General features: G+C 35.2%; 1 long non-coding RNA gene across 4 annotated transcripts in view; it reads left to right on the top strand.

Moving 5' to 3' along the window:
* LOC136042477 (uncharacterized) overlaps positions 1–14,733 on the top strand; it is a 30,451-nt gene extending 15,718 nt beyond the window's left edge. Inside the window, exons 1-5 of one of the 4 annotated variants that reach the window (XR_010621326.1) lie at positions 86–201; positions 1,282–1,355; positions 3,838–4,066; positions 9,973–10,144; positions 12,855–14,733. This is a non-coding gene — a long non-coding RNA (uncharacterized LOC136042477). Of the gene's footprint in view, positions 1–85; positions 202–1,224; positions 1,356–3,837; positions 4,067–9,972; positions 10,145–12,854 lie in introns of those variants that run through there. The other 3 variants (XR_010621324.1, XR_010621325.1, XR_010621323.1) reach the window with 3 other exon arrangements.
* The last annotated feature ends 1,547 nt before the right edge of the window (positions 14,734–16,280 follow it).

Genomic DNA, 16,280 nt, shown 5'->3' with positions numbered 1-16,280 from the left:
CTGCTAAACTTTCACTTGTCTTGCTTAGAGTCTTATTAGGATAGAGTATTGGCGCAAGAGGCTTAACCTTACAACTAAATATGGACTTCTCTTTCCCAGTTCTAAAAATATCCAAGTGAAGTTGCAGTTGCAAATTGTAGTTCGAAGAGACCAATCGCTGCATTGCTTTCTCCAATAATGGTCGCATCTTGAGGATTTAAGGTTGAAACTATCGTTCCTTGTAATTAAACCTTTGTTCAAAACGATATTTGGATCTTCAGTATTCATATGATTGTATGTTTCTTATGTCTATTTTTTTCCAGTGATTTCCAATATTGGCCCAAATTAAATTAAAATGAAAAGAGTATATCAGAAATTAGAATATCTTGCTTTAATTGTTCATGAGAAAAGTCAGCTTTATTAGTTTTAGCCATTTAAGTTGTTTAATTGTTAGTGAGAACAATTTAAAGGTCCAGTACTTTGTTAGTACCATGTTTACTAGTATGAATAGTGAATACCAAAAGCTTTTTTTCTGTACAGAATTTGTTCTTTGACTCTTAAAGTTTGTTTTCTTGAAGGCATTCAGAACTTTTTTATAATATTGTTCACAGCTAAGACCCTATGGATGAAAAATTTGGAATCTTATGAGCGATATCAATTTTAAATTAATAAAAGAAAAACCTTAGAAGATTTTGGTATCAAGGTAGGCTTAGACGTAAAATTGGTCCAGATGGCAAAAGCTGTTTTTAATGTTTTGCAGAACAACATTTTTTTTCTGGTCTATCGATTTTAGCTTATTGCTAGAAAGTTGAAAGGGTTTTAATTCCGTGGTTTTTACAGAAAGTTTTGGCATATTTACGGAGATTTGACACAACCAAAAGAAAGATCTTAGAAAATTGAAGTTTTCAAGTATCAATAGACCCAAAATGGGCCCAGGGGGGGAATATATGTTTTTATTTCAATGTTATTTGTGCTTTACAATTAAGTTCTGTATACAAAATACAACTTGAACGCCTAAAATTCAAATTTAGGTAAATATTATGCATTAGACTTCTCTTTTATAGCTATTTATAATTTTAGCTTCCTTAATTAATTTTTGTGTTCTATTCTCGTTATTGAAAAAGATTTTTTTTTTTTTAAATAAGATGTCCAAACTTTTTTCTGTCTATGATTATAACAGGAGTTACTGTTTGAAAAATAATGTAACAAAACGTTCTGCTACTTTTCTTCTGAGGGATAGTACTAAATAATTGTTACCAGTGCCCTGAGATGACAAACATCTTGATTGGTTGAATTTTTTAGTGCTGGAGTGTACATTCATGTTGGAAAATGATTATCAGAACTACCCTCATATCATTAAAATCATGGAAATTGAGGTTAGTGACCATCGCACATGATTTTGTTCTTCCTTTTTTATGTCTATTTCTTATATACCTTTTGATAATGATACGAAATGGATTCACAAGTTTTTTGCCGTCTTTAGCTGTTGACATATCCCTCAATCTTCAGCTTAAATTAGGATTTACGAATATATTGTGACAATGCAATTTCAGTTCTTTTCAGAATCTATTTTTGGCTTCTTGTAATGCTTTTTCATGTTGTTTTGAATTCCCGAATTAGTTTCTGATGATTGTTTCATATTAAACAGAATGAAACTGGAAAAATAATTTGAATACTAAAAAAAAGGAATATTATACATTATATTTATGTAATGGTTGTTTGGCTAAGCCCTTATGATTCTGCTTAGTTCTAATAAAAAGATGCTGCTACCTTCTAATTTGAATGAAAAATTACGCTTTGATTTCACTTTCGGAGGGAAGAGGCAAAATAATTTTTCTATGGTCTGTGCCTAAGCCCCCCCCCCCGCCATCTCATACGACCCCTATGCCTTCTCAAGGCCAGAACATAATTTGCACTCTGATGAAAAAATATAAAAGAATATGTTTTGTCAGTTTAATATACATATGCTCATATTTATTGTTTAAAATTTTTATAATTTTCTATTCATTAAAGTTATCAAAGTGAAAACATTTAATTTTTTCAGTAAAGAGCAAATTATATTCTGGTCTTGAGTAGGCATAGGGTTTGTGAGTCTTAATCATTTTATTTTCTGCTTGTTTTGAGTTTGATTTGGTCATTTTTTGTAATATCTGTTCGTTTTGGGTTTCATTTATTTGTTGATGCTGATTTGTGGTGATTTTACGCTTGGTAGATTATTTGATTGTAATTATGCTTATTTTTAATAATTTAATAATTTTTATTTTTACTTATATTGTAATTATGCTTATATTTAACGGAATTCTTTACTTTTCCTTAAAAAACTTATTTTGTGGAAGCATTTTTTTAGTAAATTGTCAGTAATGAACAGAAATATATTGGGAGAAAAATATTTCCTTTAAATCTTATTTTTTAAAGAAACAATGAGACTGATGCCTATCAAAATTTGTGAAGGGCGGGACAAATTTTATCCATGAAAATTTAAAAAAAGATCATTTTCAAAATTTTTCCTGGTGTCCCAGTAATTACACTGTACTTTAGGGTTCTTTTTCCATTTCTTAAATGGAAATCTGATAAAATTGCACAAAAGTTTTCTTTTGTGTTTCAGGGTGTTCGGGGTATATATTTTCGGAGGGGGGGAGGGGTACACTGAATGTCATTTTATGTCTGAAATTCCTCTCACAAATTGAAGTTTGGTCTCCTAGTACTGCTTATTAAAACTGATAACCATAGAAAGAGTATAGGCTGATACCGCTTATATGTGCATGTAGTTTTGTAACCTTAAAGCTATGCTGAACAAATGGATATCTCAAAATTTTGATCCTCTCCTGATGTTTTAGGACTATTCGTTCGGTACGATCATCCCTGAGAAAAATCACATCTGTGATCTTTCTTCTGTTAAAAAATTAAAAATTGTACATTTTTGCAGATAAGAGCTTGAAACCTCTATATAATGGGAAGTTATTCGTGCTTATTAGGTATTTCAGTTGCAAAGAAGAGAATTTGTAGAATTAATTGAGCATCGATTATATATTAGAAGTAAAAGGTAAAACCATTAAACAATTCCCAGAGGATATAGCCCACCCCCCTTACTCCCAACCGACTTCAGTCATCAATCTTTTATCGATTTAACCTATCTAGTTATATTACAAATCTTATTATGAAAAGCATCAAGTCCAATTTTCTTTTTCAATAACTTCTGTTTTCATTCAGAAAATTATATTTAATGTATGTTTTTCAATAACTCCATTTCTAATCCATTTGCTGATGTAGAGTGTCTATTCATATACAGTCCAATTTCAAAGGTAAACCTTGAAGTTGCCTTTGTTTTGAAATAGATGGCGTTGATGCATCCACTGTTGGGACCATTACATAATGTCCTAATTTGCATTAAAACGAAAAAATATAATGCAATATGTTTGCTATAATATTTTTCACCACAACTAATAAGATTTCAATATATTACTCTTATTTATGATAGATGTGTTATTCTACATAAGTTATAACTCTTGCTCTTTACACCTCCCAACGGCTTATTTCTTCGGATACGTTATAAAATTATGGAAAACCCCAAAATAACTGGGGGTTTTACTAGTCAAGTAAACTTTTTAAAGTTTGGGGATTTAAAGTAAAGTAGTTTAAAGTTGGCTGCTCTTAAAATCAGGATCTGAAATTACAAATTATTGATTTTCCACTCAATGCATAGCAGGTTCAAATTTACAAGTTTAAATTCTATCATCTAATTTAGTTTTTTTCCGAAACAAAAAACTTTGAAAAAAATTCGTTCCCTCTTTTGACAGGGTAATTATTTGACAATATGCGTAAACTGTTAGATTTTTTTCATACTAATCATCATTTTAGGTCAAATGCTTGTGAATTGGCTGTTGATTGAATTGGACGAAGTAAATTATCAAAGACGTTTCCGTGTGCAACTGGAAATTCGTCAGCCTATTATTAATTTCTACACTATGCTTTTGCATGCTCGGGTTATGAGACCTGTTGAGGATGGTAACATCAACGGGGTGGATATGGATTTCGAGGTATGGAGCTTACTGGTTTCTCACGACCCCAAAATATCTAGTATCTAAAGGTAGCTTGGTTTAATTTTACTTTTATTGCAAAAATGACGAAATATTGTAGTTGCATTTAATGTGAAAACTTTTTTCTTTTTTTAATTCATTTTGTTTTTAGTTTTGACTGTGGAACAAGAAATTGAAATAAACCCCAAGAGGAATAGAAAATTTGGCATGGGGTCAGCTATGACCTTCTTTTCAGCAGTTGAAAAAATACCAACAAAATGGTGCCCTTAACAACCTAGAAATTACAATGCAAAATAGGCTCTTTAAAACTACGCAATGCCACTAAACTTTGGCTGCAGAACATTAAAACCGATTGATTCGTAGACAAAAGATAAAGCAGTTCGGGACAATGTATATAATAACCCGTTTTTCTATTTCTAGAACATGAAGAATATAAATAATTTTTTTTTGGCTAAACGGCTTTCTCTTAGTTTTGATCAGACAATTTTGAGAAATAAGGGGTGGGGAAGGAGGCCTAGTTGCCCTCCAATTTTTTGGCTACTTAAAAAGGCAACTAGAACTTTTAATTTTTAACAAACGTTTTTATTAGTAAAAAATATACATAATTTAAGAATTAACTTACATAACAAACTTTTATACTCTTATATTTTTTTATTATGTATATGAGGGGGTTTGTCCCCTTGCTAATACCTTGCCTTTTATACTAAATCTTAAGTTTTGTCCCAATTCTTTGCATTATACGTGCATTATATCAAATACCTAGCCTAACCACCTCTATATATAAATATTAATTTAAATGTAATTGCATCATAGTTTGTTTCGCAAAAGAACCTAACTTTACTTATTGAGTGTGTTCTGAATAACACACACGAGTACCTAACAACCATATTGATGCATAGCTTAGATTTTTTGTTATGCATTGATGTATACAATTCTTCTCAATTCCTATTTTGATAGCAATACATGAGGGTTTGAGTTTCACATTATTTTGCATAATTGCATAGCCTACTAGTTTTGACCCTATTTTCTAATGTAGCGAGAAGTTAGGCCTACTTAAAAAAGAAAAAAATTATATGCTGACCAATGGTCAACATTGCACAGCAAGTGATTACCTTAAAAATTACCTTAAATCGCCGCTTGGAGCGATATAAGGATTATCCATCCTTGTGATGCTCCATGAGAAAAAAAAGAATTCGTTTGGTGTAGATTGTGGCTGTTAGATTAGACTCTTGTGGAGGACTCTGCAGCTTCCCAATTGTAAAGGAACTCCTGGCAGAGCCATTCCCTATCAAGGTGGGACTTGAACATGTCAATTGAAGTAGCAGAAACTGTTTCTTCAGAGAGCTGGTTCCACATATTGATGATTCTTTGGCTGAAGAAGTGGCTTCTATGTCTACTCGTGGAACGCTGCATGGAGAGCTTCAAAGAATGTCCTCTAGTACCAGAATGCAAGGGCTGTGCAAAGAGACCGGGAAGGGTATTTTTAGAGAGGATTTTTTTGGTTAAAATAATGTCACCCCTTTTCCGTCGGTATGTCAGTGTTGGCAGCTTCAAACGACGTAGTCTTTCTTCGTATGGAAATTTATTCATGTTGGTAACCATCTTAGTGGCACGACGCTGGACATCCTCAAGCAACTTCCTATCTTTTTTGAAGAAAGGGGCTGCCAATGACATTCCAACCTCCAGGCGTGGACATACAAGCGCCTTATATAACTTCATATAACTTATATATATATATATAACTTATATAACTTTATATAACTTTATATAACCTTGTATAACTTTATATAACTTATATAACCCCCCCCCAACTACCCCAAAAAGAGCGGATCCATTCTGGTTATGTCAATCATGTATCTAGGACTTGTGCTTATTTTTCCCACCAATTTTCATCCCAATCCCTTCACTCTAAGTGTTTTCCAAGATTTTAGATTCCCCCTCCCAACCCCCAACCCCAATGTCATCAGATCCGGTCGGGATTTAAAATATCAGCTCCGAGACACGATATCCTTCCAAACATCAACTTTCATTAAGATTTGATCAACCGTTCGTAAGTTAAAAATACTTCTATTTTTCTATTTTTTCTGAATTAACAGGCCCCCTACTCCCCCCCCCCCCAGATGGTCAATACCGGAAAAAGACTATTTCTAATTTAATCTGGTCCGGTCCCTGATACGCCTGCCAAATTTCATTGTCCTAGCTTACCTGGAAGTGCCTAAAGTAGCAAAACCAGGACCGACAGACAGACTGACAGATAGACTGACCAACTCTGCAATTGCTATATGTCACTTGGTTAATACCAAGTGCCATAAAAAAAGGCATCGAGTGGTATGTTCATTTTATTGGTAAGTCATTTACATGAACTGTCATATATTTTTTGAAAATTTGTCATTTTTAAGAGCTCAAAAAGTGCTTCAGTTTGAATGTATGGTAGAAGCAATTATTATATTTGTAAAGAGCATAAAAAAGGCATAGAGTGGTACTACCCTTTGTTTGTGAATATTCTGAACCGAACAGCAACAATCAGCTTCTTAATCAAATTATTTTTAGCACTAATTGCGTCTTCCATTGCTGTTGTGTTTAAAAATTGCTGCATAAATCGCTTAGTTGCTCGGCAAAATTTTGATGTTTCCATCTTAATCAATTGTAAGTCAGTTAGGGTAAGACAACTGGTACTGGGACACTTTGATCACTCTGCCTTAATCATCTTAATCATCGTATGTCAGTTAGGGTAAGACAACTGGTACTGGGACACTTTGATCACTCTGCCTATTCTGGGACAGAAGCTTTGATTGGATTACAACATGTCCATTACTGGGACAAAATAATTAATCTTGGACACCCAATGTATACATTTTTCTGGGTTGCTTCCAAAAAACCTGTTGTCTTTTGTCCCAGTATTGGACATGCTGCAATCCAACCAAAGATTCTGTCCAAAATAGGCAGAGTGATTTAAGTGTCCCAGTACTGGTCTTCTTACCCTATATGAACTGCCATAAATTTACCGCAAGCCTACTTTACGTATTTTTAGTTTCGTTGGAGGGGGATTTTAGAAAGCAAAAAAACGGATGCGCTTCTCTAATAATGACAAAGAAACAAAATGAGAATCTTGCTATATGCAGTAATACACACTTTAGAGCACTTGGAACGAAAGTTGACATTTACCAATGGGCCATCAGTCTCTGGAGTGATGGAGTGGCCCATTAATTGATGGAATAAGGCTAACTATGACACTAAAGAAAAAAAACACATGACATAAATACAAATAGGCAGCAAATAGGAGTTATTTACCTTCAAATGCTTGTGGAAGTTGGTCGTTGCATGTATGTGTCCCTTTACAGTTTTGTTGGGGCAAAACTTGCAGGATGCATTCACAGACCCCTCTTGGTCAATTTCCCCCTTCACAGTAAAGTACCTCCCTTGGAGTATAAATGGAAGCTGTTTGGCCATGCTGACTTTTCAGTTAGTTTGAGATTAAAGACGCTTATGACATGAAAGGTCCTGCTTCTTCTTTAAACATGCTGTCGGGAATTCGGTTTATTCACCACCATGTGTTCTCAGCAACTTGTTACGGTTTTTGATAATAGATGTCTCTATTACGCAATGTTTTTTTGTACATTGCCAAAGCACACGCACACAAAAGTATTTGAAAAGTATTTGAAAAACAAGTACATTAAAAGTATCTTAAGTAATAAGTATTTCGTAATCTTACTTAAATATCAAGTAATAAGTACACCCTAGAGTTTTTACTTAAGTACAAGTACAAGTAATGGAAAATTTTACTTAAGTAGTACTTCAAGTAAAAGTACTTCAAGTAAGTGACAGCACTGGTACGAATAGACCGAAGATGGGCTCAAGGGGTAAAATGTTTTTGTCTTGGTGTCCTTGGCACTTTCAATTGTCCATTGAAATGACTTGCGGGCCTATGTCTTACTTTTCAGAAAATCTAAAAAATGTGGTTTAATAGTTTCTCACCTTCCCTCCATGTAAATAGCACAATAGCTAAGGATTTTCCACGATAAACTTCATTGGTCATTTGTCTAGCAACACACCTAGGCCATATCCAGGGATTAATTACCGGGTTTGAACACCCCCCCCCCATTTTTTCAAGCCTGTAAAACAGTAAAACAATTTCAAATTAACCAATTTCTGATATGTTTTGTAAGGTTTTTTTGTAAACCCCCCCCCCCCCAAAAAAAAAACCTCCGAACGAAAACCTTAAATCTGCCATTGCAAAATACAGATGCTTCGGGTATCTAAAGAAATTATCTTTTTTTTACAGATATTTTTTTTTTTTTTTTTTAAATAAATTTTAGCCCTTTTCACAAAACATGTACCTCAAAATGAATCGTGTTAAAAAAGTAAATGAAAACTTATTGATGGTCTTATCGTTATTCTGTAAGACACCGGAGGTTTTTTTGCTTTTTAATAATTCTAAAAAATATTATTCATTAGCTTTCCACCTAGTCTTTATATAGACAGCATAATCACGGAGACTTTTCTCTAAAAAGTGTTATCGGTCGAACGTCTTGCGAATGCAAGTGCTTCTTTTCCTGCGCCGAATTGTTCTAATCTTTGCCAAAGAATGCTGAAAAGGGGTAAGGTTACCTTTAGCTACAATTTTTTTTTTAAACTACTTACAGAAAATATTCAGGGCTAAAGTAGCAGCTTATTTTTGCTATTTCAAAACCTTTCATTCGTATTAAAAAATTCAATTTGGGAAAAAGTGACCAGTTCTATTGAAGTTTTATTTTTTTCAGGTTAAGGGTAAAATACTTACTTTTTTCGACAGAAAGCAAGGGATATTTCGTACTTTTATTTCTTTTTTCTTGTAGATTCGGTTTTGCTTTTCAGTTTTGTTTACTTTCTTTGTTCCCATTTTTGGATTTTCATTAAAATCTGGATCTAGTAAATTAAACTAAATTCAAGGTTATTTACATATTTATGTAATACCGGGACCCCAGCAGCTTTGCCGCTGGGCCCCGGTACTCGGCATGTGGCAGGCCTCTTTATCTGGATTCTCATTGCTGCTTGTCTTCTAACCGAAGACAGTTTGCTGTCTTAGCAAAAATATTTAATAATTAAAGCAAGTTCGCAGACAATTTGCTGTCTTTTCATAATATTTAAATCCCTTGTCAAAATAGAGAATAATCATTTGTAATAATTGCAAGTTTTCGTTTATTGGGCCTTCCTACTGACATGATATAACTGGTTGAGTTCAAACCAGTAAGCTTAATCACTTAGCGACTTGATTTTATATTTCTCAGGCACCGTAAATATTTTTACAGTTTATATAATAACTTCAGCGATTTTAAACTGAACTAAAAAAAAAAAACTTTTTTTCATTTCGAAAAGACATTGCTTACGTATAACAAAACAAATTTGGTAATGATGTTTTTCTACTAAGCTTCAAACTTTTTGTTTTTTCTCTTTTAAGGTTTTTGAATTGTTGTAATCCCTTGCTAAAATATAGACACATATTTTAGTAATTAACAGTTTTGTTTTTTGTGCAATTTAATGTCTTTTCATACCAAAGTGTTAATACAAAAAGTATATATATATACCTTCCGTACTACCCTGAATTCTCAGAGCTTTCAAAATTTTTCATCTTTTCGCTAACACTGTTTCCAGGAAATCATATATATAATTTAAGCAAATTTAAGCCTGGGAAAGTTTTACCTTCCGGTTTAGTGCCGTTTTCTCGCTACCAAACAGACATGAACACACCTGCAGTTCATGAGAATAAGATAAATCTTTTGCTGTTAAAAAAACTTGATTATTGAAGGTCACTTTTATCATGGTATCATCCACCCTAACCTAGTAAAAAACCAACTCTAGCCTATAAAACCGAAAAAAAAGCTATATATAAAAAAAATTCAAGTGAGGAAGAATCGTCATTTGAAGCTGATATGAGAATTGTAACTTTTTTGATTAAAAAAAAACTAATTGCTTTCAGAGAGCGAGATTTTTTGAAGAAAGTTCACGAGTGTGTCAATAATGGTGGAAAGGTTCTAATCCCTGTTTTTGCCCTTGGCAGAGCTCAGGAATTGTGCATTTTACTAGAGACTTAATGGGAAAGGATGGATCTCAAAGTACCAATTTATTTTGCTGCAGGACTAACAGAAAAGGTAGATTTTTAGTTTAATTTGTGCTTTTATTGTTTTTATGTTTACCTTTTATATATCTAAAAAGGAATTAGCTTTTAGTATTATTACCTTTTAGAATATTGTAAATGTTAAAAAACAAAAATATTCCGTTTTTCGCTCATCAAAATTACACCCGGTGCTCCTGGTCTTTTGTTCTTGCTTTCAACAGGGGCTGCGACCGATACATGACATAGTTTTACGTTGAGCTGCCTTGATTTTTTGGAATAATTTCTTGGATTTCTATAGCCTGCAACAACACTCATGATAGATATAAGCTATAGGCAATTGTAAATGAAGAAGCTATTTCAACATTAAGATGTGCCTTTTACATCAGTTTTGCTCTGAAATAGGTTTTAGTCGAATTTGCCAAAAAAAGAAGTAAAAGACACAATACCCAATAAAAATTCATTTGTTACCGCTATAGTAGTGTTGCAAAGTGGTTGAGGGATGGTTACCCGTAAGCCAATACAGGCATTTTTCGCAAAATTAATTCTTAACTAACCTTCTTTTTTTATTTTTTTACTAATTCTTAATTATAGACATGAAACCTTTTTACGCGTAATTAATTCTTTTTCTTAAACCTGTAGTATTTATTATTGGGAAATATACGAATATTTTATGGGGGGCAATTTTATGGTAGGGATCTTCCACGGGGGAATTTACGGGGAGGAATTTTCTGATGAAATTTTAAAGGGGAAACTTTCACGGGGGGATAAAGGGGATATCCTGGCATGATTTGAAAAAGGGTCAGAAATGAAATAAAAAAAAACGTTTCATTTGAAAAAAGGAGCCACATTAAAACTAAAAAATACAAAATAATTTCGTACATGATGGGGTGGCCCCATCCTCGCCTTCCTTAACCCTCGCTCTTTACGGTAAAGTTTGAGTTTTTGTCACAATTACTAGGAAGGACTTTTAAAGAAGGAATGAAGGAGGTATTTTTGAAGAAATTCAAGACTATACGTATAGGGTGAGGTTGAGAAAGGAGCAGCGCCACTCATATACGGCATAATTTCTTTTCGTCTTGAGTTTTAATGTTCCTCCTTACTTTAAGTCGGAGAAACTCGTTTTTCATTTAATCCCAAATGAAGCATTTAAGTAAAAATTTGTAAGACGTAGAAATTTTGCAAGAGGTTGGACGTAATTTCTGTAGTGTTGACCCATAAATAATATCCAAGGGTTTCAAGTATCATTGCAACATCTTGACTCCAATTTTGATGCTTTTAACGTACCGATACTGGCTGAGAACCAGACCGCAGAGTTTAAAGGCAAAACAAGCAAACCTGCTTTCAATTAAGCAAAATGACATGGTAGAGGAAGTAGCATGTGTAGCTGTGTTGGCCGGAGCTGGCTTAGTCCTACGGTGAGTTGTTTGTAGTAGTAGTAGTTTATGCTCATGGATTGCAGCAACCTTATGTATTCCCGAAAGCCCTCCCCCTCTGGCTATAAGTAATAATAATTGCTTAGTCCTTTATCCTAGTTCACGCGCTGCACAACAAACTTAAAGCCTTTAAAAATTACGACCAGAAATCGGCAGACGTATTGACTTGGAGCCTAAATTCCACAGTATATTTTAAACATTTTGGGGTGGAGAAGTTGGTAAATCTCTGCTTCTACATGCTTACTCGGCTACTGAATTTATTCATTCTACCTACTCTGCAAAACTTTACTCTATTTACTCTGACTCTGCAAAAAATGGTCATTCATATGTCGAAGCAATCTTCCACGTTCCAGGCTTCCTCATTACGACACAGTGGACAATATTTCAGTAGTAGACATTGACCACGTTCAGGAGAAACTTGTAAATCTTAGTGATATTGCAACTACCAACAATTCACTGCAGGGCTAAGCTGCCTGAAGCCAACACAGCCACGGACGCTCCTTCTCCACCAAAAACAATTCAAAGTTTCACTCTTTATTCCCTCCCAGTAAGTTCCAATTTCGTTCAAAAATTTGCTTATGACAGCCAATTCGGAGACAACTTGGTTTTCGGGGTACACGAGCCTGTTAGATTAGAGCTTGGTTCAATTATGAGGTTGAGCATCCTGTGCTAGGTGTGGGGGTTGGGAGAAGTGGGTGGGGGATATGTACTGCAGCATTAGTGGTGAATCTGGCTGAAAAAACCGAGTTTATACGACATTCACCTTCACCCACCCGAAACCCTGTTTATGGTATAATACTGTCATCTGCAGTAGCTCATTGTTGACAATTTAAGTAAAAGCCGAGCAGCAGTACTTATATTTATGATTGTTGTGTGTTTACTGTTATATAATGTATTGCATAATGTTTTTAAGTTAACCAAGTAGCGTGTTTGTTAATTAGTTACTTTTCTTCACTATCCGCTTGAATAGCACCTACTTCGGTAGCATCTCCTTTTGCCCTCCCCCCCCCCAATAAAATAATGTAGCTACGCCCCTGACAATATGGCTTTCAATATTTAATTTTAGCTCACAGAATTATATTCTTATCCTTCCAAGCTTTTAATATAGGAAATCTAGCTATATCCTTGTGATCCCAGTGAAATTGACCAAAGAAGTCCCATATTTACTAAGTTCCGCGTATTTTTAAACCTTCTTGTATTTCTCTGATTTCTAAAATAGCGCGGGCGAAAAGCATAAAAAAAACACCAGAAACTTCCATGTTGGATGAAAGCACCAGAATTGGCTGAAATGTACTTTCGAGCATTTTCTAGGATAGGGCTCGATTATGCAAGCGAAAGTTTTCCTCAGAACGCCGCTACGTGGCTTGAAATCCAAGATGGCGGACGAAAATACGAGTTTGTGAAAATGAGAAGACATGGCCGTTCAAATTGGCTAGTATGGATAATTGATGGTTAAGGTATTGAATATGAGCTTAAGAATGGCCTAAGTTGTACCGTAGTGTCGCTAGGTGCCTAAAATTCAAAATGGTGGACGTAAAACACGAGTTTGTTAAAATGAGAAGGCATGACCGCTCAAATAGGCTAGTATTGGGTAATCGATGGCACTAGTATATGAAAGTAAAAGTGGACTAAAGTAATAATATGTGGAATTCCGTCTATTATTATGAATAACGATAAGAAAAGAAGCGTTTCGATGCTAAACTAACAAAAAAAAAAAAAACATTTAGTTTACATGAAAAACCTGATATTTACAAGATAATAAAAAAAACGCTCGTTAGTTCGAACATGACACATTGCAAACGGCTTCAGTTTGCCTTCATGTTGACTGCTTTCATTCAACCTGTCATCTAGCGGGGTAGTTTCATGCTACTATAAATAACGTAGCTTTTGCCGTGCTTCTTGGAGGGTAAGTGTTTTTCTATTTCTTGTAAGCCAATTAGAAAAGGGAATAAGTGATTGAAAATGATGTATGCAAGATATTACTCTGGGATTAACGAAACATATTGTTGTTGCTTCTATCGGTAAGTAGTTCCTGGGTATTAGTTTAATAGACAGCGCCATCTACTGTTACCGTGTGTTACTTCTAGTGAGTTTTGCGAGACATGTTTAACCTGCTGTCCCATGCTGTCATGAAAAGGTCTCCAAAGTTAAAACGAGCATATGGCACTACTGGAAACATGTACATAGCTAACCAGCTCATCCAGTTATGTTCGCACGAAGAGGCTGACACCCGCCTTTTGCTTCACGCTTGTGACGAAGTCTTACAAGGACATGTGTCGATTCTCATACTGGACACAGACGTGATTGTGATTGCGACCTCCTGCTTTGATCACATTGGAGTCTCCGAACTATTTACTATGCTTTGTGTCGGTACCAACCTAAAGTACGTTCCCATTCACGAAATAGTTCGATCGCTCTGGCCGACGAAATCACAGGTACTTTCGCCCTTCCTTGCGTCTACAGGATATAATACTGTTTTTTCTTTTATCCACCACTCAAAGAGGCAGTTCTTTGCGACATGGCAAAATATGCCAGGACTGACGGAGACTTTCCTTCAAGTGACAAACCAGCCTTCCCAAGTAACAGAACTGCAAGTACATGACCTTGAACACTTTGTCATGAAGACATACGACGTAAAACAAGACTACGACGACCTGATTGAATTTAGGAAAGAAACATTTCCACGACAAAAGACCAAGAACATGCAGATACTTCCTCCAGCTAGCGCTTCGCTTTTATAACATATCTTTTGAGCTGCACTACAGTCAGGTCATGTGTGGAGTCCCAGCCTGAAATCAATACCCACCCTTCCTAGTTTTCCGACTTTGGCTGGGTCAGAGGCACCGATGGATAGTGACTTCCCAATTGGTTAGGTTCTCTTCCGCCAGCATCAAAAGTCTGTCGCGAGAGTGCGTTGTCGTTGCAAAAACAGGGTGTGAAAGAAGGGGGTGCATCAGGAAATTTGATCTTTACTGTAGCCCTCTGTGCTGGTGCAAATCAAAGTCCGGTAATCGTTGAATATTTGATTGTTCTTTTTAACAGAAGACTCGATTGATCTCTTTGTGTTCCTGATAAAATTATAATTCTCAAATGCTTTAATCCATCCGCTTAGCTTCTACTGATTCATTTACAATAAATAAAGAGATGAAGAGTTAACAAGTATTTAACTGATTTTGGTTTAGCAAACATAAACAAGGGCCATAAATTGGACACATCTTGTCACATACCTAGGCAATTTTTACTGTACAAATTATACTGCAATCAGCCGTATGTCGGAATGACAGAACGATATTTAAAACTGCTGCTTTAATTACTCCACTCTAGTCTGTTATTTTGGGATCATGAACTTTGCGCGATTTGGAAAACTGACATTTTCCTCTGACATCTTCGATTTTAGACCCGCATTCAGATCAACGGGTCAATTAATTTTAGACCCCAAGTGGATCAACGGGACAATTAACGTAGGTGCATACACGTGCGTTTTCAGAATCTGAACCATCGATTCCTCCTAATCCGTCCATATGAAGTCATTGCTTCTTGTTTTAAAAAACTAGTATTTTTCAGACCGCCATCTTGAATCTGAAGCACCTAGCAACACTTCTGCTACGATTACCCCACACTGGCGTATTTGAGCGGTCATATCCTTTTGTTTTGACAAACTCATATTTTCAACTGCTATTTTGAATTTGAGGCACCTAACGGCGCTATAGTACAACTTAGGTTATTTTTAAGCTCATATTCGGAACATGTGCCTTCAACTTCCCCACACTAGCCTATTTGAACGGCCATGTCTTCTCATTTTGACAAAATCGTATTTTCGTCCGCCATTATGGATTTCCAGTCGCCTAGCGGCTTTCTGAGGAAACATTTTCCTTGTGTTTAATCGAGCCATATTAAAGAGCGTGCTCGAAAGTACATCTGAGCTAATTTTGGTGCTTTCCTCAAACACATAAATATGTTATTGATTTTCGCCCACACTAAAATAAACTCCTCGAATGATCTTGGGTGACTTTTTGCCCATTTCTAAAACAAAAAAAATCTTTTAAGTCGTTTGGAAGTTTTCTTTGCTGTTTTCCTTACCAATATATAAAAGTTAAATATTGATCCAAATCAGTTTGGTTTCAAAACAGAACGCAGCACCACACATTATCTTGTGTTTATGTTAGGTACTATCTTAGAGTATTTACAGACTGAGGAATCCTCCGCTGCAGCTATTTTTATTCTTATTCCAAAAACCTTTGACAACTTGGACCCCACAGATTTTTTTTCAAGGAAGCTCGAAAGCTCGGTAGCACCAAGATACACTGAAAACATAACTGCGGATATTTGACTCAATAGTGGTGTTGATACTACTATACGGCTGCAAGACCTACCACTTAAAAACACCAAAAGTCTGGGATCTGAATGCCTTTATCGTAAGTCTCTGGCATACCCCAAAGGTCAGCTGATCTGTGAAATTCAGCAAGTATAACATCCGAAGTAAAAGTCAAAATTGGCCTCCTGTATCAAACGTCTTCAAATATACAGTATTGATCCAGTCTTTGACCTATATAGATCTAAACTAGTTTTATTGTTTGGCCAGTTTTCAACTTTTTGGATAGTTAGTTCATTGCGCAACGATTGCCTTTGGATATAGTTGGATTTATCTGGTTTTTGTCGGCCACTATAGACAAAATTTTTGAGAAAAGCTCGAAGGCCGATACGAGGGTAAATAAGAAAGGCATATCGAAGGTAAGA

The sequence above is a fragment of the Artemia franciscana genome, unplaced genomic scaffold (assembly GCF_032884065.1).
Source record: "Artemia franciscana unplaced genomic scaffold, ASM3288406v1 Scaffold_1343, whole genome shotgun sequence".
Classification (NCBI taxonomy): domain Eukaryota; kingdom Metazoa; phylum Arthropoda; class Branchiopoda; order Anostraca; family Artemiidae; genus Artemia; species Artemia franciscana.
Note: the sequence above shows the minus strand (reverse complement) of the source record. Positions and strands in the feature narration are given on the sequence as shown.